Source organism: Ovis aries, chromosome 8 (genome assembly GCF_016772045.2).
Source record: "Ovis aries strain OAR_USU_Benz2616 breed Rambouillet chromosome 8, ARS-UI_Ramb_v3.0, whole genome shotgun sequence".
NCBI classification, from domain to species: domain Eukaryota; kingdom Metazoa; phylum Chordata; class Mammalia; order Artiodactyla; family Bovidae; genus Ovis; species Ovis aries.
Window position 1 is genome coordinate 84,875,610 of NC_056061.1, and position 25,630 is coordinate 84,901,239.

The 25,630-nt window shown below is 42.6% G+C and overlaps 1 protein-coding gene across 3 annotated transcripts in view; it reads right to left on the reverse strand.

Moving 5' to 3' along the window:
* The window catches only part of PRKN (parkin RBR E3 ubiquitin protein ligase), a 1,230,807-nt gene that overhangs the window by 168,398 nt on the left and 1,036,779 nt on the right, over positions 1–25,630 (reverse strand). The gene's annotated exons all lie outside the window — the stretch shown is intronic.

A 25,630-nucleotide genomic window follows, 5' to 3' on the forward strand; every position in this document is an offset into this window, starting at 1 on the left:
TAGTTGACTAAGGACAGGTATTTCTATCACCAGCTCTTGATCAGTGGATGGTGGTGTGGGCCGTAATGTTAGCGGATTCAACATGAAGTGCCCTGATTCAGTAATGACACACACCACTGCTTGGAACTCCCCATTGGGAGGCTTTTGCATGGCCTGGTCATTAAAAATCTTAGACTCTGAGGGAACAAGAACTTGACAGTGTTCAGCAACTGAAAAGGATAAATCTCTCATTATGACATTCAGTGAGTGGATTCATAAACAAGTCACTTTAGTCATCCTGACTGGCTCTGGTAGCACAGGCCATGTCTCTTATATCTAATAACACTTAAATGTTATTTAGTTTATAGTATCTGTGTTACTTTTTTTTTTTTTTTTTTACCATGTATTGGTTGAGCTATGCCTCAGTGAAATGTGAATCACTGGGCAAACATAAATTGTTATTACCTGTTTTGGGTGCCGCTGGTGTTATACTATTATTATTGAAGTTCATCTTAAATTGAGCTTTAGCATGATTTAGGCCTAAATTTGGGGAAAGGAAATGGCAACCCACTTTAGTATTCTTGCCTGGGAAATCCCATGGACAGAGGAGCCTGGCAAGGAACAGTCCACAGGAGCCCAAAGAGTCAGACACGATGGAGCAACTAACAAACACAGGCCTAAATTTTTCTGCTAGAATGCCTCTCTAATTTCATGCTGAAAGTGAGCAGGCAAGCTGGATGTCTAAGGTATTACAAAACTTCCTCTCGAGCCTTGTTGTCTGAAATATTCGGTATCTATTTCATACAGAATGGAACACTTTATTGCCTTCATAACTCAACATGAATCTACTGTGATGTAAACTGCGCTGGATTTATAAAAGAATCGTCAAGGGGTACTGTGCTGGTGTCTCCAGTGAAGTGTGCATACTCGACCACTCGAACGATCTTCACAGACAATAAAACCAAGGATGGTACCACAAGGTAACATCAATAGGGGAACTGTGTTCTTCGAAGGCTTCTTCATGAATTCCAGCCCTGTGAACCTCACTAATTGCTTCCATTCTTCAAAACTTTGTATATATTTTCATCTTACAGTCCCTGCAATTTAAATTACCTGAATGTGTCTCCGAAAGATTAAACAGAGATGCAATAAAGATTAAAGAATTCTTTCATGTAGGAATGCTCTTGAAAGGGAACAGTGTGGAGATACTGCAATAATAGTGTCCCAACTAGACAATGAATTTGAGAGATGCTCTGTTATAAAACTGGGAAAGGGAAATGATCAGAAAACAAAGAGAAAAAGAAATGATCAGAAGGCAATAAGAGGCCTAATCACAATTTCTAAACTCTGAACATTAAAATATGGGCAGAAACAAATTTGTTTACCTGGCCTTGGTATCTCTATCTGCAACTTATGAAGGCTATAATATTTAATTAACCTATTACATTCAATGCATTGCATCAGAAAAACTTCTGTGTTAACCTGGAAATATATGTTCTAGTTGCAAATGCTTTGTATTTGATTTGGCTATAGAATAGTCAATGGATTAAATTAATTAAATAATTAATCTAAGCAAGCAATATGATATCCTAGATGATGATATTAATATGTGTACCAAAATTTTTAATCTAATTACACTGGCGGCCCAAATATACAACATGGACCACACAGAAGGTTAACTAAAGATCAGTTTAAGTTGCCTGTTACCCAAAGCTGTCTCTTATTTACAACCGTGCATTGTGTAAGTTCTAAACACCCTTGTACTAAAAGAAATAAAATAAAATAAAGACCCTTGCACTTAAATATAACTGAATGGATCACCCACACAGGGTGGTTTGCTGGTAAACAGTTTCTCCCCAGCCCTTCTGAAAACAATTCAGCCCTGTAATATTCTCTCTCACCATGGTCTATTTCAAGTTAGTGGCATGAAGTCAATGAACACAGAATTGGAAAAACATGTGCATAACTGGCTCTCGTGAACTGGCTCTCCTGGCTCCCGCTTCCAGTTGGTCAGCACACACACACACACACGCACGCACACACGCACACTTGTTCAATATGTTTCAGTTGCTTATAGTACCGTACGTGGCTTAGATGCTTATTATCTAATGTCCTTTGCAAAGAAATGGGCACAGGTTTTCTTAAATACAAACTCAACTATTCAAACTATGAAGAGATTCCTGTTGCTATACGCTTCTCCCTGTCCTTGTCCCTCTCCTTCTTGTTTCAGCTCTGTCCCATTACTCTCTTCTTTATCTGCTGTTGACCATTAGAAAGTCTACTAACATCCTTGAATAAAATACACCATGGCAGTAATTGCTACAAGGCAATAACAGGGTGCTCTGGTGTAATTTTACATAATGAAACATTCATTTCACTGATAGTTATCACTATTATTTTTTGTCTTTTTTAAAATTATTTTTTAATAATTTAAAATTTATTTTTAAATTTTCAATTATTTTTAAATTTATCTTTTAATATTTTAAAATTATTTTTTAATTGCTTTACAGAATTTGCTGTTTTCTGTCAAACATATTTCACTGCTGCTGCTGCTGCTGCTGCTGCTGCTGCTGCTAAGTCGCTTCAGTCCTGTCCGACTGTGCAACCCCATAGACGGCAGCCCACCAGGCTTCCTCGTCCCTGGGATTCTCCAGGCAAGAACACTGGAGTGGGTTGCCATTTCCTTCTCCAGTGCATGAAAAGAAAAGTGAAAGTGAAGTTGCTCAGTCGTGTCCGACCTCAGCGACCCCATGGACTGCAGCCTACCAGGCTCCTCTGTCCATGGGATTTTCCAGGCAAGAGTGGAGTGGGGTGCCATTGCCTTCTCCCAAACATGTTTCACAGATATTTATTAGGCACCATACTTGAGTGTGGAGCCAGGGGCTGGTGTATGGTGGTACAGTCTGTGTGCTGTGCAAAGGGTTGGGCCAGATGGGCTTGGAAAGAGAGGGCATCTGCCTCCCTGGACCTTGCATCCTGGAAATGGCTGTGCCCACACGGGGATTTGCGGCAAGATGCTGCCTGGGTCGGAGGCGGTCAGTCTCTTGGCCTGTGCCTGCCTGAGGGATCGGTGGGAAGTACTTTTGTAATTCGTTTGCCCACCGGGGGGTGTCTTTTAAAATTTCCTTCGAGGAGGCCAAGATGCCATGCACTCACACAGCACACTGTGAGTAATGCAAGCTCCCTTTTATTACCGTGATCAAAACAGGACAGGGTCCTATGGTTTCTGTCCCCCATGCCCCCTGCCTGCCTTTTGTCTGTGGCAAACTTTAGACAAAGAACACGTTTACCCAGAGAAGTGAGAAATTGAAGAAACAAAGGAAAACCGTTGAAGAGACCAAACAATAGCAATGTACAAAGGACCTTCAGTTTCCCCTCAAGGGCTATAGGTAATATTCTGAGCCATATCCTGTGAGATGTTTTAGAGATACCGAGACCCTCACCAAGTGGAAGAATTTAACTACTGATGACCAGACTGTAGCCATGATGTTGTTGCCATTCGGTCACTCAGTCGTGTCTGACTCTTTGTGGCCACATGGACTGCAGCACTCCAGACGTCCCTGTCCTTCTGAGTTTGCTCAAACTCATGTCCATTGAATTGGTGATGCCAACCAACCATCTCATCCTCTGCCTCCTCCCTCTCCTTCAATCTCTCCCATCTTTTCCAATGTGGCAGCTCTTCACATCAGGTGGCCAAAGTATTGGAGCTTCTGCTTCAGCATCAGTCCTTCCAAAGAATATTCAGGGTTGATTTCCTTCAGGATTGACTGGTTTGATCTCCTTCTCCTTGCAATCCTAGGGAGTCAAGAATCTTCACAAGCACAACAGTTCAAAAGCATCAGTTCTTCAGTACTCAGCCTTCTTTATGGTCCAACTCTCACATTCATACATCAGTTTAATTCAGGTGCTCAGTCATGTCTGAGTCTGGGAGTTGGTGATGGACAGGGAAGCCTGGGGTGCTGCAGTCCATGGGGTCACAACATCCATACACAACTACTGGAAAAACCATAGCTTTGACTCTATGGACCTTTGTTGGCAAAGTGATGCCTCCACTTTTTAATATGCTGTCTAGATTTGTCGTAGCTTTTCTTCCAAGGAACAGGTGTCTTTTAATTTCATGGCTAAAGTTATCGCCTGCGGGATTTTGGAGCCCAAGAAAATAAAGTCTGGCTACTAGAATTCTGAGACTTGGCCTCAAACAAATGGGAACAAACTGACCCTGGAACTGAAATTAACTGTACCTAAAACAACCAAGATGGTGCTCGTCAGATCACCGATGACCAATTTCAAGATGACTGTTAGAACTGACTATGCTGTTTCTGCATGTAGCCCCCTCCAGCCTATAAAATCTCTTTCCCGCGATTGTCAGGCATGGGATGGGGCAGTCGGTCTTTGGACAGGCATCCGCCCTCCCCACCAGCTGCCAGCACCCAGAATAAAGCAAACTTTCCTTTCCAGCAATCTGGCCTCCTAACTGGCGTCTGAGTGGTGAACAGCTGGACCCCATTTTCTCATCCATGATGAGAGTTTCCTCTTTCATTTAGACTCTTAAGATCTCTAGTTAGGCCAAGCTCTCCAATCTTTTTTTTTTTTTTAGGAAACTTGCCTCTAGGGAGCTGGATTCCATTTTCCATCTGCTCCATTGAACCAACTGGCTGATGAGTCCTTGCCTGAGGTTAGAAGACTTTCCCACAGAAGGCCGTTTCTCAGCTGTGAGGTCGGCTCAGGTCCTGGGAAGGTCACCAGCAAGACTGCCCCTCTACCACAATACTGCTTCTTAATGTATCTTTTCTCTTATTTAGTCCCCAAAGAGTTAGAATTAACTTGAACAAGTTCTCCTAATCTGAGACAGTGTTTTAGAAATCTTTTTATCCCTCAGAGTACTTTGCACATGCTGAAGGCTTAACATACATTTGTGGGATGGAAGACTTCACATGCATAAGATACATGTTAAGTATTACAGTAATCCTTAGCATCAAGGGTTTTCACTTGTGACTCAGCAAAGTCACATGAATTTGACTCTGGGAGATGGAGGACAGAGGAGCCTGGTGGGCTGCAGTCCATGGGTCACAAAGAGTCAAGGCACGATTTAGCGACTGAACAACACAGGGGCAAGGTTCTTCATCTGCGACTTAGTGAAGCATTTAATTTTGAGATGCGATTTTATTTTGATTGATGTTTTCGAGCTTCCCCTTTATGTTTATTTACACACACTGGCAAAGTGTCTTGAGGTGTGAAGGAGCAGAATTCTCCGGAGCGCTAGTGTGCGTGTGGTTGTGGGAGTATCTTATGACCTCTCAGGTCCTCCAGGAACTCCGCTCCTTCATTCTAGTCAGGAAAGGGCGGCGGCGGTGGGGGGGCATTTCCCCAACCCTCCAGAGTGGGAAGCATTCCTGGAGCCCCCAGGAGTTTCCAGCAACGGCCCAGAGTTAATGAGAAATGAGCAGGGAGTCCACAGAACTCCCACTGGGGACAGACCATGGGGCCCACAGCAGCAGGACTTCTCTCAACAGAGGCCCCACGTGGATTTGGGGTCAACTGCGCACGGGATCACACGTAAACACAGCTGACTCCGGTCCACACCAGAACGTCAGTGTCTTTAGGTCAGGTCATCTTCAAGAGCAGTGGATGGAAGTGGCTGCCACATGAGTAGATTTAGACTTCCGCAAGAAAGGTCTGAGGTTTGACACTGAGTCAACTTCCTGTTGGTAACGGTAATTAAAGGCTGCCTCAGGAGTTGGCGTAACAGTCTCCTAAGGAGAGGCAGCTCTTTGCCTTGAATGAGTAGGTGAAGTTCTGCACAGGGACAGGAGGCTGGCTTCCCTGGTGGCTCAGCGGTAAAGAGTCTGCCTGCAGTGCAGGAGACGCGGGTTCGATTCCTGGCTTGGGAAGATCTCCTGGAGAAGGAAATGGCAACCCGCTCCAGTACTCTTGCCTGGAAAATCCTATGGAGGGAGGAACCTGGCGAGCTACAGTCCTTGGGGTCACAAAGAGTCTGACACAACCGGGCAACTAAAACCACCAACTTCCACATATAAAATTAAGGCGGCCGTAGAGTCCAACACAACTGAGCCATTGAAACCACCAACTTCCACGTATAAAATTAAGGTGGCTCAGTTTAATTGAGGTTACTTTGAAAGGTTGTCCTATATGGAGACAAACAAAGCATCAATTGTACTTTCTAAGTCAAGACATATTTATAAAAACTACTGATTTTTATAATAATTACAGATTTTTATAAATCAGCAACTGTGTTACCTCGAGCTAGACACCTCTGCAAGAGTTAAATATTCTTTAATTCATTTGTCACATTAGGGAAGCAGAAATTTAATTGCTTACATTTTGATGATGAAGGAAAAGATCATTTGATAATAATATCATTCCTCCTGGGACCGTTTCCATTTACATGGTATACAAACAAAATAATACGGGAACATTAACCTGTTTCTCAGAGCAGTGAAAACTCATTAAGCACATAATAAAAGTAAGAGAGGCAGAAACCATTTTGTATAAGATGTATTTTTTCCCCAACAAACACAAAAACCTGTTCATTTCACACTATCTTGATATTTTATCCAAAGATTTTTAATTGGATGTTGACAGTGTGGGTGAGTTTCTTGTCACCACTTAAATTAGCAGTCCAAACTCTTCTGAGAGATGTTCCTGACAGCAAAGGAAGGGGTAGGTCTGCTCTAAAGAGTCTCAAGGTCATGGCCCCAAAGAGAGGTGGTAAATCGAGACATAATTTGAACATTCATGGATTCAGTTCAATACGAAAGTAGCATTCTCCACCCGGGCCTGCCCTAGATGGTCCAGAGAGCTGCACCTCCATTCATCCTGTGACTCTGTGTACTATCCTCCATATCGGGTACCTTGGTTTGAGAATGACACCCCTGGAGTCTCCTTTCTATTTTCTTAACCTCTCTCTCCCCTCACCAATCCAGGAGGCGCTGGAGCAGCCTCAGCTGATTTATGAGACGACCTACAAGTCTTCTCACATATTTGCAGAGAAAAGACCAACTCACTCTTCTCCAGAGAACAGACCAGTCTTTGAAGAGCTTCAATTATTACCTTTCTAACGATAACTCTCAAACCTTGACAATGAGCCTAATACGGTGGATTTCAATTTCATATTTCCAACTATCTGCAGGATATATTATTACTTCAAACAGAACATAGCACTCTTCACTATTTGATATATTGTTTATTTTAGTGGAACATAAATTCCACAGGTGATACCATTCACCCTTAGCCTCAGAAAGTATCCCACAAGCCCTCAACCAGGTTGCTGAGGAAATCAACACACCCCTGCGTTCTAAGCATGTGGTGATGGAGAAATCAGTGATATGAGCCCACAGGGCTCCAGGCAGGTGACACTGGAAGAACGCTGTGTCAGGGGAGACTCTGACCAGAGACACAGAAAAGGCAACTAAGGGGTCGAACAGCTGCCAAACGCTGTTAGCAAAGAAGGGATTTCAGTTAAAATGTTCCCAAAGTTCACTTCACATCTTTCCCTGAGACAAAAACTAGTTCTAATTTGAAGTTTTCACTCTGATTAGATCTATTTTAAAAATATATGTGCAAAATGCTTCCACTTACAGGAGATCTGGCCCTGAGACACTGGGTTGTGTGCAAACATCTAGGGAAATAATAGCATTAAAGTTAGAATTCAAAAGAGTCAGGGTTCATGTAAGTAGACAAATAACTTTCCCATTAGTAAACAGTAGGAAATTTACTTCTGGATCCACTTCGTGAAACATGGGTGTGTATTTGTGTGTGTGTGTGGTGCGGATATGACTGTAGGGTGTGTGTGTGTGTGTGTGTGGTGTGGATATGACTGTGGTGTGTGTGTGTGTGTGTATATGACTGTGTGGTGTGTGTGTGCGGTGTGGATATGACTGTGGTGTGTGTGTGTGTGTGTATATGACTGTGTGGTGTGTGTGTGCGGTGTGGATGTGTGTGTGTATGTGAATGTGTGTGTGTGCACCTAATCTGCTCAGGGAATAGAAAGATGACATCCAAGATGGGCCATGATCCCCAATACACTAATACCAAACAGTTTTGAGACATTTAAAATATCTAGGATTGTTTTAAATGAGTTTGAGCTTTTCACTTATTTTTGTATTTTCAAAATAAATTTGTTTAGGAAAACACACTGTTGCTAAATGGAAACAAATGGGGATTATAGAAGGGACATGATCGCATGGTAATATGCCTGACATCTCATGTCAAGGTTCTTCTCCAGCTCCAGAGTCTTGGCAAGCTTCCTGCTACGCAGCTGACTTTCTTTTGTTCACTAAATGTGTAGATGCTGACATATCTGAGTAGAAAGGGGGCCTGGTATGGTCCACCCCTTGCTACTTGCTCCATTTCTCAAATGTTCAAAACCTTTCACGACTCCCAGCTGGCAGTGTTTCCACTTGAGGGACCTAAGTATGAAAGGCTCTCATACATGCATACCACAGTGATGGCAAGGAAACAAAGGAGAATAGTTCATACTAGAGATTATTAAACATTAAGCATTTATTTGTAGATAAAAGGCAGCAAACTATGACACGGCATAAGAGAGATGAGTAAATATTATGGCACGCACATTGCATTACAATTATTATTGGGAGAAGGCAATGGCACCCCACTCCAGTACTCTTGTCTGGAAAATCCCATGGACGGAGGAGCCTGGTGGACTTCATATTACCTATTAAACGTTACACAGAAAGTGGCTGTGATTCAATCAAGTTCTAAATAATCTCTAAATTAAAAGAGTGACCTAGTTCTTCCTCAGTCTGACCTCAAATGAAGTTAATATTGCAAAATTAGCGTCCCTAAAATAATTCCTGAAAAATCTGTATGGGTTAAAAAACAAAAAAAGATAAGCGGTAATATCTGTTTCACAAGGTGTTTAAGGAGGGTTATTCATCGGAAGGAACTTGGTGACATGAAGGGAATTAAACAGGGAGGGTGTTTGACAGACTGCGGGGGCGCTAATGCCTCTCTGCTGCTGCTGCTGCTAAGTCACTTCAGTCATGTCCGACTCTGTGCGACCCCATAGACTGCAGCCCACCAGGCTCCCCCGTCCCTGGGACTCTCCAGGGAAGAACACTGGAGTGGGTTGCCATTTCCTTCTCCAATGCATGAAAGTGAAAAGTGAAAGGGAAGTCGCTCAGTCATGTCCGACTCTTAGCAACCCCATGGACTGCAGCCCACTAGGCTCCTCTGTCCATGGGATTTTCCAGGCAAGAGTACTGGAGTGGGGTGCCACTGCCTCTCTAAGCTACGTAAACAAACCAGAAGCGAAAAGGCCAGGCACTGGAATCAGAGGAATGGAAGCCTGAGGACAGTCCATCACAGGCAACCGGCTGGCTTTCCCAAGGCAACCGCGGCAGTTGCGGCCAATCGAGCATTTTCCTCACTTTCCTTCTGCATCTTCTCCATGAAAATTGTGATCCCTGGTGCCTCCTGGGTCACCAGCTCAGTACTCCCGGCCCCTTCCCGCCCTCCACTCCGGGTCAGAGCCTTAAGCCTAGAATACTTCCTGGTCTCCATTAGGCAAAATCTCTCCATCCTCTCAAGTCCTTGATGAAGCCTCCTATCCTCAACAGTTCAAAGCCTTCCTCTCGAGTTGTTTAATTCAGTGAACAACTATGCAGGTGTTAGACACCCTGCTGGATGCTGAGGACACAAAAATCAACAGACTGCAGCCCTGCTCCCCCCACCAGGGCCCTATGGAAAACAAGGGGTAAACAGACGGGAAGGAAACAAGTAGTGGGGCCTCCCAGGGGACACAGTGGTAAAGAATCTGCCTGCCAGCGCTGGAGACGCAAGACACGCATGTTCGATCCCTGACTCAAGAAGATCCCCTGGAGGAGGGCATGGCAACCCACGCCAGTATTCTTGCCTGGAGAATCCCATGGTCAGAGGAACCTGGTGGGCTACAGTCCATGGGGTCACAAAGGGTCAGACACGACTGAGTGACTGAGCACGCACACACACACACAAGCAACGGGACACGTGTTAAAACACGTGATGTCCAAGGGGACATGGGGCAGGGTTAGAAGCCCTTGACTTTTCTGGATTTCTGTGGCGCCTTACGTGGCACGAATCTGCACAGTCACATGGCTGTGCCACTTCCCACCGGGCGCCTCGTCTTCCCGCCAGATAGCCGGCTTCTCAGCACCGTACTGTCCTCGTCTCCCTGTGCCGAGTGCCCAGTGCCATGCCACACACGCAGCGGACAACCAATTCACTCATTTGCAATAAATGAAGAACTTTCCTGTGTGAGTATTGCTGACTTATTTTAAATATAAAGAAGGAGATATTGATTTTTGTTGCCCCTGGTGAGTGTTTCTTATTAGCAGAGCACAGTTGCTGCAAACAGCATGACTTCTAGTGATTGCGAGAGAAGAACAAAAGCTAAGACTCCGAGGACGGCTGCTAGAAATGTGAGTCGGAAGCTGTCGTCACTCCAAGTGCCTCGTGAACTCTCACATTCAATCTGTAACTCCAAAAGCTTTCATCTGCGGTCTGTTTGGTTCTACACGGTTAAGCAGTGCATTTGCATGTAACATTAGAACAAAAAGATCAGCAGGTGAAAGCTTCGGTCCAACGAGGGAATTTTCTAGAACGGTGCTCCTCTACGCTCAGCTTGTGGCCCTACCGAATGCTAACTCTATTCATCTGCACAAATTCAGAAGGTTATGGTGGCCACACCTTCCAAAGTCAGGGGGTGAATGCAATTTAGTGGGTCTTATTGAGAGCTAGAGGTCTAATTTTCATGCTTTGGAATTCAGAGAGCGAAAGATATACTATTGAAAGAAAAGATCACAAAGCGGGTATTCAATCCTATTAGAAATAAAGAAGACGCAGAGTTCCACTCAGTTTTTCTTTTCCTGCATGAAAACTCAGAGATCTAAAAAAAAAAAAAAAAAAGAAAACTCAGAGATCTGTGAATGGAAAGAAGTGGACGGTACTTGGGTAAGGATTACGGGAGAGACAGGACGTATGGTAGTTGTGGCAGAGACCAAACGTTATCCTCCACTACCTATCTGCTGTTTTCCTTCTTAGAATTGATAATAACTTCAGCTGGCCACATGGGGCGGGCCACGTACCTTTGGGGCGGGCCACATGGCCACGCAGCTAACTGCTCTCCTTGGGATATGGGTCGGCATGCGCTGTGTGGCTCCTCTGGACCTGGCCTTGGCAATAACATGCCCTCCCCTTCCCCATCCCCCTTAGCCCAGGTTGAAATGTGGCCACCACGCTGGGCCGCGAGTACCACGGGAATGAGGCCAACAGAAGACTTCGGGATGTAACCACGGGATGTAACCTGAAGGTGATTTGGTCTGCTACAGGAAAGTCCTTATCAAGAGCCTCTTTTGGGGTCATCTGCCCATAGTCTTTTAGTGGATGAATTCCTTTAGTCATTTTAGGGAAATGAACCAGTTTTCATGCACCAGTTAACAGATTTTGGCTGGAGAGTCAGAAAGTCCAATCCAATTGGCTTAAGCAAAAAGGAAACATATCCTTTCACATAACGCTCAGTCCAACAACAGACTGGCTTTTGAGCTGATTAACTGAGCCACGCAGTCAAGTGTACAGGAAGGATGAGGTTTTCTTCCCAGACCCTGCCTCGTAAGGGTCACAGCAGTAGCAGGATGGGCTTAGACGACTCGGGAGTCCCTTCTGACCAGGAATGGAGTCACTTTCCCAAAAGGAGAATACTTGAAAAAAAAAATTAGCAGGAAAGGGGGACGATGAAAATCGGGAGGGAAATCAAGGCTGTCAACAGCCTGTGGACACCCACACGGATTCTAACAGTCACCGGACAGAAGGCCACCCAGCTTGGTGGGTGGGTAGCTGGGTGCCCAGTGTCCAGCTCCAGCAGCAAGCAGTCCTGGTTACAGAGTGAAGGTGAACAGCCTTTAGAGTGGGTTTCAGGCTGCTTATTTTCTTAACTTTCTGGAATAATTTGTGTCCCTGTCCATTGATTCTAGTACCAATGACTTTAAAAGCTGCTGCTGCTGCTGCTAAGTCGCTTCAGTCGTGTCCGACTCTGTGCGACCCCATATATCCCAGTAAATGTTTATCAAAACCATGCATATTATTGAAGTTTAGTGCTTTTCCAAACTCTTACAAAAATAATCTTTGGTTTCTCCAGAACAGCAAACTGAAAATACACATAGCCACATAGTCTCCAAACACCGATTTTGAGACCTTTTAAAAATCTCTGGTACATTTGTAACATGAAGCTATTTCCATTCAGCTCACTATGGGAGGTTCTGGCTCAATTGATTTAGTCTAACAAAGATCTTATCTCTTTAATCCGAACATTCTACCCCAACTTTTCTTATTGATTAAGCGGCTCCTGCACTTTACAATAATACAATACGGCTTATACAAAAGCCCAGCCTTGTCCTCACATAAAGGAGGCTCTCAGAAGCTGGGTCAGATTGGATTTCTTTCTTTCCAAATAGCAGCCATCTTCTAAATACAGCTTTGCTTTCTATGCCCTGTTTACATGTAAAACATTTACGCAAATGGTCTAAAGAAGGTTGATAAATGACTCTTTTCTTGAGATTTCTTTTCTAGAAGGCATCCAATCACTTCACATTTGTTAAAAATCCAGCAGGTAAAATTCCATCTTATTTCTGCTATAGACTAACTTCCTCCAAATCATCAGGTCACGCCACTAGGTAGGCTTGCATACGTAAAGAACAATGCTTCGAATTCGCAGAGAGGAGGTGATATAAAACGTTCATATCTAGTAATTCACTAAAGGATTGCTTAGAAATAGGTGATGAGGACTAGGCTCTGTGTGTGGAGGTAACCTCAGGAATAGCTAATTCAGTCTTCCTTTGTATTAAGGAGCTGTCAGTTTAGCATTAATACCTTGAGAGGGGCTAGGGGAAAAAAAGAAAAAAACTCACTTACTGGACATTCAATTCCCAGACAGTCACTGCACGCTGGACAATAACCAACAAGAGACAATATGATTTCTTTCTAAAAGAGAGTGGCGGGCAGCATGGGTTGGGGAAGGAAACAGGCTTTCTGGGCCTGCTTTTAAAGAAAGGAGGAAGAAAATTGCTTTCTTTTTGGAAGTGCGGTAATAGGTCCACTTGACAAATTACTTTCTAGAGTGCACCAGAGAGCGTGCTCACCCTTGGAAAGCCTTCCTTCTAGTTTCTATTCTTCTCCTACCCCTGGTTCAAGAGCGGATAGATGGAGTGAAGCTTCCACATTTGGCCTGGGCCTTACCCACAGGCTTGTAGTCTTAAACGGTTTCTTTTCTTCTCCTTGGGGGAAAAAAAATCCTTAAATAAAATTAACGTAAAAAAAAATCATATACTTTGTTCAAGTATAAACCTTTTAATTTAATTTTTTTGACCATTCTGCATTTGGGGGGGTCTTAGTTCCCTGACCAGGGATGGAACCTGCGGCTAATGCTGTGAAAGCGCAGCCTTAGCCACGGGACCACCAGGGAAGTCTCATACACTAGATACTTGTGGATAGACCACTGGACAAAGGCCTGTGTCACAAGCCAGGTGGTTCTGCCAGGTATATCCATCCTAGGGGCCGCCAATTCCCAGGGAAGGTGGGACTCAAAGTCAGGCTGGGCCAGGTCAGGTTTGCCCTGGGGGAGCCTTCCAGGTTCTACTGTTAGCCTCATTCATTCTGTGCTGAAAAGGAGAAATACTAAGGCCCTCCACGGCCGGTATCCCGGGGCCCACTGAAAGGCAAAGCGGGTGAGGAGGAAGGCTGACTGCCTTTCTTGGGATCCAAGCAGCATTTGGTTTCCGGGTCTGTTACAGATGCTTGTGGACTACTGACAGCAGGGCTGACTTGTCTTTAACCAGGAAAAGCCCTGTTCCCTTCCAGGAGTTTGTAGGGAACTGTCCTAATAATTTACAGACAGCCTTTACAACGGAATGTTTGACAAGCAGGGGAAAATACATCAGTGCCGAGTCCTTGTTTTGCTTGGGCCACCTTGAACTCTGTCTAAATTGTACTGAAAACAGGTGTAAACAAAAAAGAGAAGATACACAAAAGTCAGCAATAAAACACACGGCAAGAGTAGGATTCCGAGAATACAGGTATGTGCCAAAGGCCACCGGAATATATTTTCCTATACCGCAGGAACTGCTCAAACTATTTAAAACCACACAGAAATTGAAATTCACTTATTTGCATTTGGCTGTTCAAAGCTCTGGGGACATGCTTCTTAGAACTAATTTTGAGACTGCAAATTAAATTTCCTAGCAGACTTAACTTGCATTTTTCTTAAACATGTCATTCAGTTAAATCAGTATGACGGGACAGCATGCTCGTGCCAAGTAAATGTCTGAAAGAATGGATCACCTGCCTCGCCAGCCCCTTGGAGTGAACAGTAGCCGGACCTCACCATTCGGCGTTCATGCCCTTGGCCTCTGGCAGTGGCAGACCTATTTCCTTCTTTCTCAGTCTAACCCCAGAAAAACACTATGTCTGAAATGGTGTAAAATTCTAACCAATTTAATTACAGTTGCTTTGCTTTTATTTTTAACAAATAACATGGATTGCTTTTTTAAAAATAAAAGCTTGATTAATTAAAAAGTAGCTCATAAACTAAGAAAATCCCTTATGTTATAGAAAGTAAAAGTAACATACCTTCATGTTTAGAAACTGCAAACATTACAGAAAGTTATAAACGGGAAAGTATTAATAAAAGCTTCCTTCTCTATATCCCCACTTTTTCTATCCAAAGGCAAATATAATGGTTTGTTGAACCCTTTTCAGGAAATATTTTATATGTTTATGAGTACTGATCTTCTTTTTCCTGCTCTTTCCTCTTAATTCTGAATATTAAAATTTGTTTCATATCAGCATGCAGAATGATCTCATTTTTTTTAAACAGGTAGTGGTAGTGGTTTAGCTGCTCAGTCATGTCTGACTCTATGACCTCATGGACTGTGGCCCGCCAGGCTCCTCTGTCCATGGAATTCTCTAAGCAAGAATACTGGAATGGGTTGCCATTCCCTCCTCCAGGGAATCTTCCCAACCCAGGGATTGAACTTGGGTCTCCTGCATTATAGGCAGATTCTTCACCACTGAGCCACCAAGGAAGCCCTTTCTAAACAAGATATTGTACTTTATTGTATCCATAGATCAAAAATGTACTTAACCACTACGATATTATTGACAATTTGATTGTTTCCAAGTTCTTGTCTACTACAAAACAGTACTACAAGGAATACCCTTCACACTTATCATGACAAATCTTAGCAATTATGTTCATGAGCTATATTTCTGGCAGAAACACATTTCTGTTATACCTACAGGAATAGGGATAGGGTTCTGCTGCTCAAGTCAGGATGGGGGACTTTGGTCTGGACAGATGATTCTGTAATGAGGCTGAAACCCTATAGGTGTTAACGTAGGCAATTATTCAAGGCAAACAATTTTAAGCACTGGAATTAAAAACCCTGGATCTGCAGATTGACGACGTAGACACTTTTCAGAGGAATAAAGTGAATAATCGGCTATTATTGTGTTCTGTCAACCTTAACCTGAGATGAATAAAAAGTCAATGGAACAGGTAGAAGCTGATGAACACTCAGAGCAACCAGGTGAGTCACGTCAGCCCGTCTGGACTTCTAGGCCAAGTGCACACAGGCATGGAGCAAAGGGCTGGGCCTCGGGAGCCAGGGCAGAAGATTCACTGTCACATCAAGCATATTTTTTTTTGACAAAAGCCACTTTTAGTGACTGACAGTATGAATATGCAACATGAAGTGTCTCTAAGACTTTCTTTCATTTATAAGTGACCGAGAGTCAGAGAACCTACCTGACTTTTGCTCCAGGGAGATGAAGGACTACTGTGGCTGAATAAATTCTAAAAAGGAATGGGGGGAACAAAACATGGTCTACATATACAATGAGCTACTACTCAGCTATGGGAAGGAGTGAAATTCTGACGCACACTGCACGAGGCTTGAAAACATTAAGCTAACTGACAAACATTATGCTAAGCTAGATACCAAAGGACAAAAAATTTCTACGACTCCACTTACACGAAATATCTAGGATAGTCAGGTTCATAGAGACAGCAAGAAGATTAGAGGTGACGAGGGGCTGGGAGAGATGGGGAATTAATTATTGCCTAATAGGAACAGAACTGTGGTGCTGGAGAAGACTCTTGAGAGTCCCTTGGACTGCAAGGAGATCCAACCAGTCGATCCTAAAGCAGATCAGTCCTAGGTGTTCATTGGAAGGACTGATACTAAAGCTGAAACTCCAATGCTTTGGCCATCTCATGCGAAGAGTTGACTCATTGGAAAAGACCCAGATGCTGGGAGGGATTACGGTCAGGAGGAGAAGGAGATGACAGAAGATGAGATGGCTGGATGGCTTCACTGACTTGATGGACATGGGTTTGGATAGACTCCGGGAGTTGGTGATGGACAGGGAGGCCTGGCATGCTGTGGTTCATGGGGTTGCAAAGAGTTGGACATGACTGAGCGACTGAACTGAATAGGAACAGAGCTTCTGTTTGGGGCGATACAAAACTTTGGAAATAGATAGTGGAGATGGTTATCCAATATTATGAATACTTGATGCTGCTGAACTGTAAACTTTAAAATGGTTATCAAAGGCGAATTTTATATTGTGTATATTTTACCACAATCAAAAGTAGTATTAAAAAAGGAAAGACGAGAGAACAAAGAAAACTGCTGTGATAATCGCATTCCTTAATCTGCAGTGTATATAACAGCATGAAAGATGAGACGCGAACCATAGAGGGTAACCATGGGCTAGATGAACAGTGTCAGATCTGTGAGGCCATTTTCTAAAGGTAGCATGGAGGGAAATTGAGAAAAACCAGCACACAAGGAGGGCTGGTCTGGATGAATATATAGGAGGAACTAGCTGTTTCGGGAGTGTTCAGCAGAGACCCTAATGAGAAAGGAGGGCTGGAGGCAAGTCTGAAAGAGCAGGACAGAATGTGCCTCTGGGAGGCTTCTACTCCCCGATGAGAGAAGGCCTGAGATGGTGGGGAGAGGATGTGAAAAATAATGAGTGTAGTGAGATGGAGCAGAGCTCTCCACCCCTCAGAAACACCGGTGGAGTCTGGCAAGGACAGGGAAGACAGGAGCACCCTTTGGGAGGCTGGCAGGGAGCTCCAGCGTGCCCCCTTGTAAGGGTGGCCCCACCAGGGCAGTTACAGCGGGGTGTGGCCCAGGCTCACACTGGTGTGACCACTTGGGTCGCAATTCCTGACCGTGTAGAAAGCCGGAACAACAACACAACAGAGACCATGATGGGAAAGAATACGAAGAAAAATGCACGTACGTGACAGCATCACTCTGCTGTATACTGGGAACTAAGCCAACACTGTGAATCAACTAAACTCCAGGAAAATGAAGTTTCAAAACCCTGGGACTCCTGGGTCATGAGCACATTGTCCTGTGCAGTTAACGTTTTATGAGGTTGACATACACTGATACCCACTACAGAAATATATATATATATTTTACCATAATATCCTTTATTCGATGAAGCTCAAAAATCTCTCTTGTTTGTTTAATAGGAATCATTTGAAAATATGCTGCTAATCACACACAGTCATTAAATTTCGCCCTATCTTCTCTATGTACGTTAAATCCATCAAATTATTTATCAATAGCAGTTTAAGAATAAAGAGGTTTCACTATAAAATATGTAGTCTCAAAAATACCTCGAATACAAATATGGTATATTATTTTAAAAAATCATGCTTTTTTAGTCCTCTGCAAAGAGAAAAATGTTGTAGACTTAATGTTCTGATCCTTGGGTTTCAGTAGCTCCTTCCCAAGAGTACTGTGGTAAGCTTGCTATTCAGATAAAACAAGGGATTTGATTCCCTGACTCAAGCTGCTCTATGAGACACCTGTCTTATAAGATGGACCACCCAAATGGCAGTTCTTGCTTGAAAGAACTTAGGGAAGGCTGCTGTGGTATTCCCTTTGTTCAGGCATAGGCATAGCTTTAAGTCCAACAGAAAAAAGCCCTGTTTAATGGAGTTTACTGCATGCATTGGAAGGACTGATGCTGAAGCTGAAGCTCCAGTACTTTGGCCACTGGATGTGAAGAGCAGACTCACTGGAAAAGACCCTGATGCTGGGAAAGACTGAAAGCCAAAGGAGAAGAGGGCAGCAGAGGATGATGGTTGGACGGCATCACCAGCTCAATGGATGGGAACTTGAACACACTGCAGGAGACAGTGAAGGACAGGCAAACCTGAGTGCTGTCATCCATGGGGTTGCAGAGTTGGACAGGACTGAGCTACTGAACAATAGCAACAAAGTCGGACAGGACTGAGCTACTGAACAACAGCAACAACTGCGTGCATCCAGCTCTCTGATCACAGACCTTGGCCCAGGCTCTCTGTCCCGGACCCCAGCCATCCTCCTGGAACATAACATCCCTTGAACCTGCACCGAATAAGGACCACTTGGGAAAACACTGCTGTACTTTTTTTTTAAACTTAGGAAACTGCTTTAATTTCTAGAAAAATTTTTCTTCTTAACTAGAATTGAAGGGGTCAAACTTCAATTTGTTTGAGGCAAAGGCATCTTTGAGCTTGTGAATGCTTCTTCTAGGGTGATATCTTACAGCTATTTTCTCTGCCCCACTGAACTTTCTATGATATTGATGAAAACACGCTCTGTCTGCATGGCCTAGGTCTAGTCCAGTAGCTGGAGGCTGTATGTGGCCACTGAATACTTAAAATGTAGCTGCTGTGACTGAGAAACCTAATTTTAAATTTGATTTAATTTTAATTTGAACAGTCACTTGTGGCCCGTGGTTACCATATTAGACAGCCTTGCCTTAGACTGAAGTGAGGGCAGGATCAAAATGAATACATAGAAACTATGTTATCTTCATAGAAGCCTGTTTTCTGGAATGTTCTGAGCTCTCCTGTAGCTTGGAGAGCTAAAGAGAGCTTTTCTATTCAATTTGCCACAAAATTGATTTTCTAGGCTTCCCAGGTGGCAAACTGATAAACAATTCGCCTGCCAGTGCAAGAGATGCAAGAGACACAGGTTTGATCTCCGAGTCAAGAAAATCTCCTGGAGAAGGAAATGGCAACCCACTCCAGTATTCTTGCCTGGAGAATTCCATGAACAGAGGAGCCTGGTCGCTACAGTCCACGGGGTCACAAAGAGACAGACACGACTGCACACACACACACACACATGCACGCAACACATTATTCAAAGAGATAGAGATTACTGTTTTGAAAGAGTATAGTTATTTCACACTTCCCTTATTTTAAACAAAAAATAGCTAAAGGCACATGGAAAGGTCACTGATCTATGTTGGATTAGAAAATATATATTTCTATTTCAGACTGCAGAGTACTTTCTAGGAACATTTGCCAATTGATAAATGTTTTCCAGAGGAATGGTATGCAGAAGTTGTTTGTATGTTTATGAACAGTTTCTTTAATTAAAATAAATACTCTCCAGAGCTTTCTGTCTTTGCACTTCAAGATGGCTCACAAGCAGAAAGTCTAGCAAGACTAATTTCTACTCTGCAAGTGAGCCAATCTTAGAGCTTAAATTAGATTTTTGGACACCTGTCAAATAAACATGGCATGCATATTTCTGACATTTCATAATGTTAGCTTTCTTTTAAAAATACTCTCTGATGAACATCCCATATATCTAAAATAATGTGTCAAAAATATTTGATTCCATGCTCTACATGTTGAAGAGGCCATAGAGTTGAGGCTAGCAAGGTGAGATGATAGCCTGGAGCTTAAGCCCAACAAACCCACTTTCAGGCGGAATGAAAAATACCTGTGTATTTTGGTGTCTCCTGGAAAGCATTATGACATAAACCACACATACGTGGAGTCTAGATTTTAATCTCTATTCTCCTTCAGAAAAAGGGAGATCTTCTATACAGTTTTCAAAATACTTGAGATAATTTAATTAAATTTGAGGTATTTTTATAAAATTCTTTAAAGAATGGAAAAAGTAACCATTTTCTTTATTAAATATTGGCCATCTCTTGACTTTATATTTCTATTTCCACATATTGAAAAAAAGGGCTCTCCATCTAGTTACTTTTAAAATCAATAATTAGATCTCCGAATGAAGGCATAGTTATCCCCATTTGTCTACAGAGACTCGTTTCCTATATAAGGGCTAAAACAGGAGGCTTGGACTCTAACTTAACTAAAATCTTCATCAATATATGAATGCTACTGCTATAAGCAGCTTCTGCAGGGATTTCTGGGCACACAGCAAGTCTACCCTATCGTCATTGAAGTCTAGATTCAGTTTTGATGAAGCCTTTGTAACTTAAGGTTCTACAATTTTTGAGACTCTCTTCAAGGAAGACAGTGCAAGAATGTAAACTTGGGTAAGAGGGCGTGGAAGGGATCTGTGCAAGTGAGGAGCCCGAGATGGATGCTCCGCTTCCTCAAGCAACCCATCTCAAAGCCACACATGCTACTCATCAAAGGAGGGAGAGTCTCTCTGATGCCTTAAGAAATTCTATTTAATTTCCTTAACTAATGGTCAGCTTAATGGCTTTTTTTTTTAAAGATCTCTTTACATTTAAATGCATAAGAGTTCCCCCCTCATTGTTAAATCTCATCTGTGTATTTCTTATTCAAAACAGAAAACTCTTCATTAAACTCATAGTATTATTTTAAGAAATTATCTCTCAGATGTATAATATCCTAAAATACCATCAAATAAGATAAAGATGTTTTGCTGATAGAAAACTTGCAAGGTTTGATTGCCATAGCTTTTTGTATCTCCAGGTCACTGAGTATAATGTATTCCATATTTTGTTGCTGTTTTCTAGCATTAAACATGTCAACATTTTACATTGGCGCCATCAAAGTTAGTGAGATAGTTCTGATGAATAGCAATAAGGCCAGAGAAAGAATAATGCATTACATGAATTCCTCAGGAAATCAATTAATATTTTTATGAGCAGTAGTGAAAATATGATCAAGCGCTGGCAGAGAGTGAGGTCAGGCTATTTGATCCCCAAACATATTCTTGTTGAGTTCTGTCTATCCATGTAAAAATATTCTGTGCTTGTCAAAAGGAAAATATCAGTGCTCCCAAGACCAAGACTTTTTTTAAAATCAGAATGCACTGAATTCTTCATTAGGCGGTGAGGCCTTCAATAGGGCATATAAACTGCAATTTTTGGAGGATTTTCAGGTTCCTAAATGACTTTTTGTGGATCTCTGAAGTTAGTATATTTTGGTGTTCTAAATGATGTATTATGTGTATAAGTAAAACACTGCATATTTTATGTTTTTTGAAGAGATTCTTATTGAGGCAAGGTAAGCGATTCTAATATTGGGGTACATAATGATTAGTATTTGAAAATAAAAGTGTATTCATATTACTTCTACATTGTCAAGATTCATTCATTCATTCACTCAATGAATGTTGAGCTCTAAATACATGTTCTTACTGAGAACAATATCAAGGCTGAGGACAGGAATCTGAAAATACAAAACAAGTATAACACTTCAACTTGGACCCTGAGAGGGAATACTTAAGTTCAAATCATTCTTTAATAATGGTAAAAAATTTTGCTATAACCATCACACATCTATCAGGCCTTTCCTGGATGGACTGACATTATCATTTGAATGGAAATCCTTATATTCATTAGCTAATGTTCACTGCTCTCTGGGTAACAGTTAAGCCAGTGACTTAGGAGAGCCAAGGATCAGCTAATCTGATTTTCCAGTGAGTAGTACTATACGCTTGCATATAGAAGTCATAAGCACTAGCCTGCACACTCATTTAAAGAAAAGACAATCACAATACTGAAGCTTGTGCCTTCAGATGGAAGCTATGTGCAATAGCGATCAGGGAGGCAGCGGGGACTATCTAGGCATGTGGTGGTGGGATGACTGATGGGAAGATTAGAACTGTCCTGTCTGGAGATCAGCACAGAGGTGTGTCTCAGCTCTAAACATGAGTCCATGTGGGTCCACCTCACTATGTACCTGGAAGGCTGAATTTTTAAATTCTGTGAATGACAGGGAATTTGGTTTTCAACCTTTTTTTATGCATGAGATCCTTTTTGTAACATCAAGCCCCACATAATAAGAGTTGACAGTTGAGGACAAATTAAGTACAGGTGGATTCGCGGATATCTTACAGTAAACTTCAAAGCTACATCTCAAGAAGCACGCCCGAGACTCTGATGCTCGCACAGCTTGCAGTCAGTTTCTTTCCTTGAGCACTGTGTAGGGTGAGGCACGCCCTGCTCTGGGGGCAGTCCGCTTTGTGGCCACTGTCCATGGTGCTACAGCAAACCCTGAGCAGACTTGTCTGATTCAGCTTCCTCTAACTTCCATTATTGGGCCCTGTTGTGTCTCATAACAGACAAGACAACATACACTAACCACGGTTTCTTTCACACAACAGCTTTCCATTACCACTCTTAAATCCAGAAAAGATTGGCAGCTTACAAGGGTGTACAAATCACAGCAAAACAGCATATACCAGGAAAAAGGGAACAGAAAGAAGTCAAGCCAAGAAATAAGTTTCCAAACTCATTCTATTAGTGGCTTATTTCTCTGCTGTAGCTACCCCACAAATGTGGCTCTAGGTTTTCCAGCAGTCAGCTTTCAGTGGGGACCATTAGCAGGGTCAACTTTTCCCAGGACAAGCATAATGAACCTGGAATGGGCACCATGGTCCCTCACAGAAAAGCCCACTTGGATGTCCGGAGCCACAAGCATTGAGTCATCTGTATAATGACCGCAGTATAAACAAATGACACCAAATTACTGTGCAAGAAAAGCAAAAGCAATTCTTTGAAGGGCTAAAATAGTGAGGCCTGGGTACCTAATTCCCTGCTGCATCTAGCTTGATTCAGAGGGGAATATTCTAGAATATCTGGAAGAGAGGATCAAACGAACACCCTATTGTTAATTTTCCTTGAATATTTAGCTAGGTCTTTTAGGTGCACTTTTGATAAACACTGATTAAGCTTTTGATTAAATATTAAATAAATACATACTTTATGCCATGTGCTCTTACACCCATCAGCTCCTTTAACATTCATAATAAGGGCTTTCCAGGTGGCGCTGGTGGTGAAGAACCCGCCTCTCAATGCAGGAGATGTAGGAGACACTGGTTCGATCCCTGGGTTCGGAAGATCCTCTGGAGAAGGGAATGGCAACCCACTCCATTACTCTTGCCTGGAGAATTCCATGGACAGAGGAGCCTTATACAGGGCCATTGTAATACACTCTCTTTTAAAATGAGGAGACTGAGGCACACAAAGATTAAGACCACTGGTAGTTGATGAAGCCAAAATTTGGACCTAAGTCATACAACCTAATCTCCCTTTTAAGCACTACAGAATCCCTAAGGCATGTAAGTTGGGTTAACATGCTTTTGTGAAAGTTGAAGATTTGAAGAAACAAGAGCAATGATGATGTCAATTTATCTCTTCTGAAAGGCCAAAGCAATGGGAATTGATATCAGCCTGAAAAAGCTTATGGGGATTGGGGCAAAAAAGGTGCAGAGGACAAAGAAAGCATCAAGTTAGATGTTTTAGAAAATCATTTCTCTTTGTTCTTTATTCAGCTTCTTCAGATTATAGACAGTGGTGGTTCAAAATACATCCCTGAATTCCCTGACGCCTTTCCTTTAAGATGGAGCTTCGCTTTCCCTTCCCTTTGTGGGTGGGCTGGAACGTCCACTCAGTGCTAACCTCGGGAACAAAGCAGCAGTGATGGGGCACAGCCTTGGAGAGCAAGCCACCATGGCTTTGTCTTTGCTCTGTCCCTTGGATCATTTGTTCTGGGTAAGTTACTTACCATTCTGGGGACAAGTAGCCTAAGAAAAGGAGCGTGTAATGAGAAACTGTGGCCGACAGCCAGTGAGGAACTGAGGCATTTCTGGCTGAGAATCATGGGTTGAGCCATTTTTGCAGTGGGTCTTCCAGCCCTACCCAGTCAATTCTTGGGTTAACTACAACTGAGCTTGACTCCAACCTCATGAGACCCTGAGCTTGAACCCCACAGCTATGTTACTTAGGGATTCCTGACCCTCAGAAGCTGTGAGATAAAAGATGTTTATTCATGAAAAGGCTAAAATTTGGGGGGTTTTTTTTGTTATGTAGCAACAGCTAAGTAATACACAAACCAACAAGCATGCCCCATAACAAAACAGAATAACTAAAAATATAACACATTACCTAGAAGTTCCAAAGAAATATCCTGAAGACAGTCATTCTCCTCTAGGCAAGGTTTGCCCCTAAACTCTCTTAATCCAAAGATATTAAAGCAATTCAATTCATTTCTAAGGTAATTTTCCATAATTTGGAGTTCAAATGTGTGTGCTACTTATAATATCACATTGTGTAAAACAGGGAAGAGAAAGACGTTCAAATCTTAAAATTACATAAACCTTCAAAACTGTTCAAGAAGAACAATGAATGCAGAAGACAGGCCAAAAGAACTCGGCAGCCTTAGACAATGGAACAATAGGAGCGATTATTAGGTAGAAGCGTAGATAGAACTGGGCCATTAGTTAATGGCTATTGTAACTCAATCTAAAAGAAAACATTTGCCGGAAACTCTGATCCCAGAATTTGGCAGCTTGCTTGGGCCACATGCAACCGGTGCATATTAGACAGTAAATGATGATGACCAAGGCTGGGAAGCAGGGTTTGATTTCCATAATTTCTAAGGCTAGCAGACATGATGTGAGTTTTCATCCTAATGAAATCGCCATTAGCCCAGAAGTATTTCTTTCTGCTTACGCATCATGGTATCTCATTATTTTTCAGCTTCCACTTGCTCTGCTTTATCACTCAGCCCAGAGCTTGGTAAGCCCCACTGCATGACGGATGGGGAGCTCTACCAAGGACGACAGGTGCCAATTTATGCATAGGTTACTCAGGAGGCTCAGCCCCAAATTAGGCCTGGGTAAGACGCCTCTGCCATCCATCCATACTCCTCCTTCCAACAAAGCTCCTCACGAAGCTGCAATTTTAAAAGGAATGCTTTCCCATCACAATTCAATAGCATTTTATAAGCACATACACTTCTTCCTTTTCTGGCTGGCACGAAATTTAATACCAGGATTATTGTCCATTTGTCATTTCAGCCTATAATTTAGCCAGCCTATTTGCGTTTGAGTTATGCTTCCCTCACCCCTTCACCATCAGCTCACAGCCGTAGACCCGTTCAAGAAGCCGTCTAGGTCCTATTGGTTTGACCTCTTAGAACAAACATTTTCCACGCTTCTTCTTCTGCTTCCCTAAGAGGCCCCATTAAGTTTTGCTCATCTCGATTTAAAATGATTTTTACCACCTGATAACATTTCAAGTTTTCCATATGAATCTTCATTTTTATTTCTTGCAATACTTAGGCCAGCAACGTCACTAAGACAACCACGCTAAGAGGTGGAATTCTCTTTCTCCTTCACTCCTGTCGACTCGATGCTACCTCTGAAGAAATCATTTGTGCTCTGAATTATCTGAGCACCGGAAGAAAAGTTTAAAAGGTTGACCGAGTGATTTCACGTCTTAAACAGTGATAGCTATCAAAGCAGAAAACCTTACCTCCCCTCATTATATACGGGATTCTGTTAATTGAAAAAAAAATATATATATATATATATACACACACATA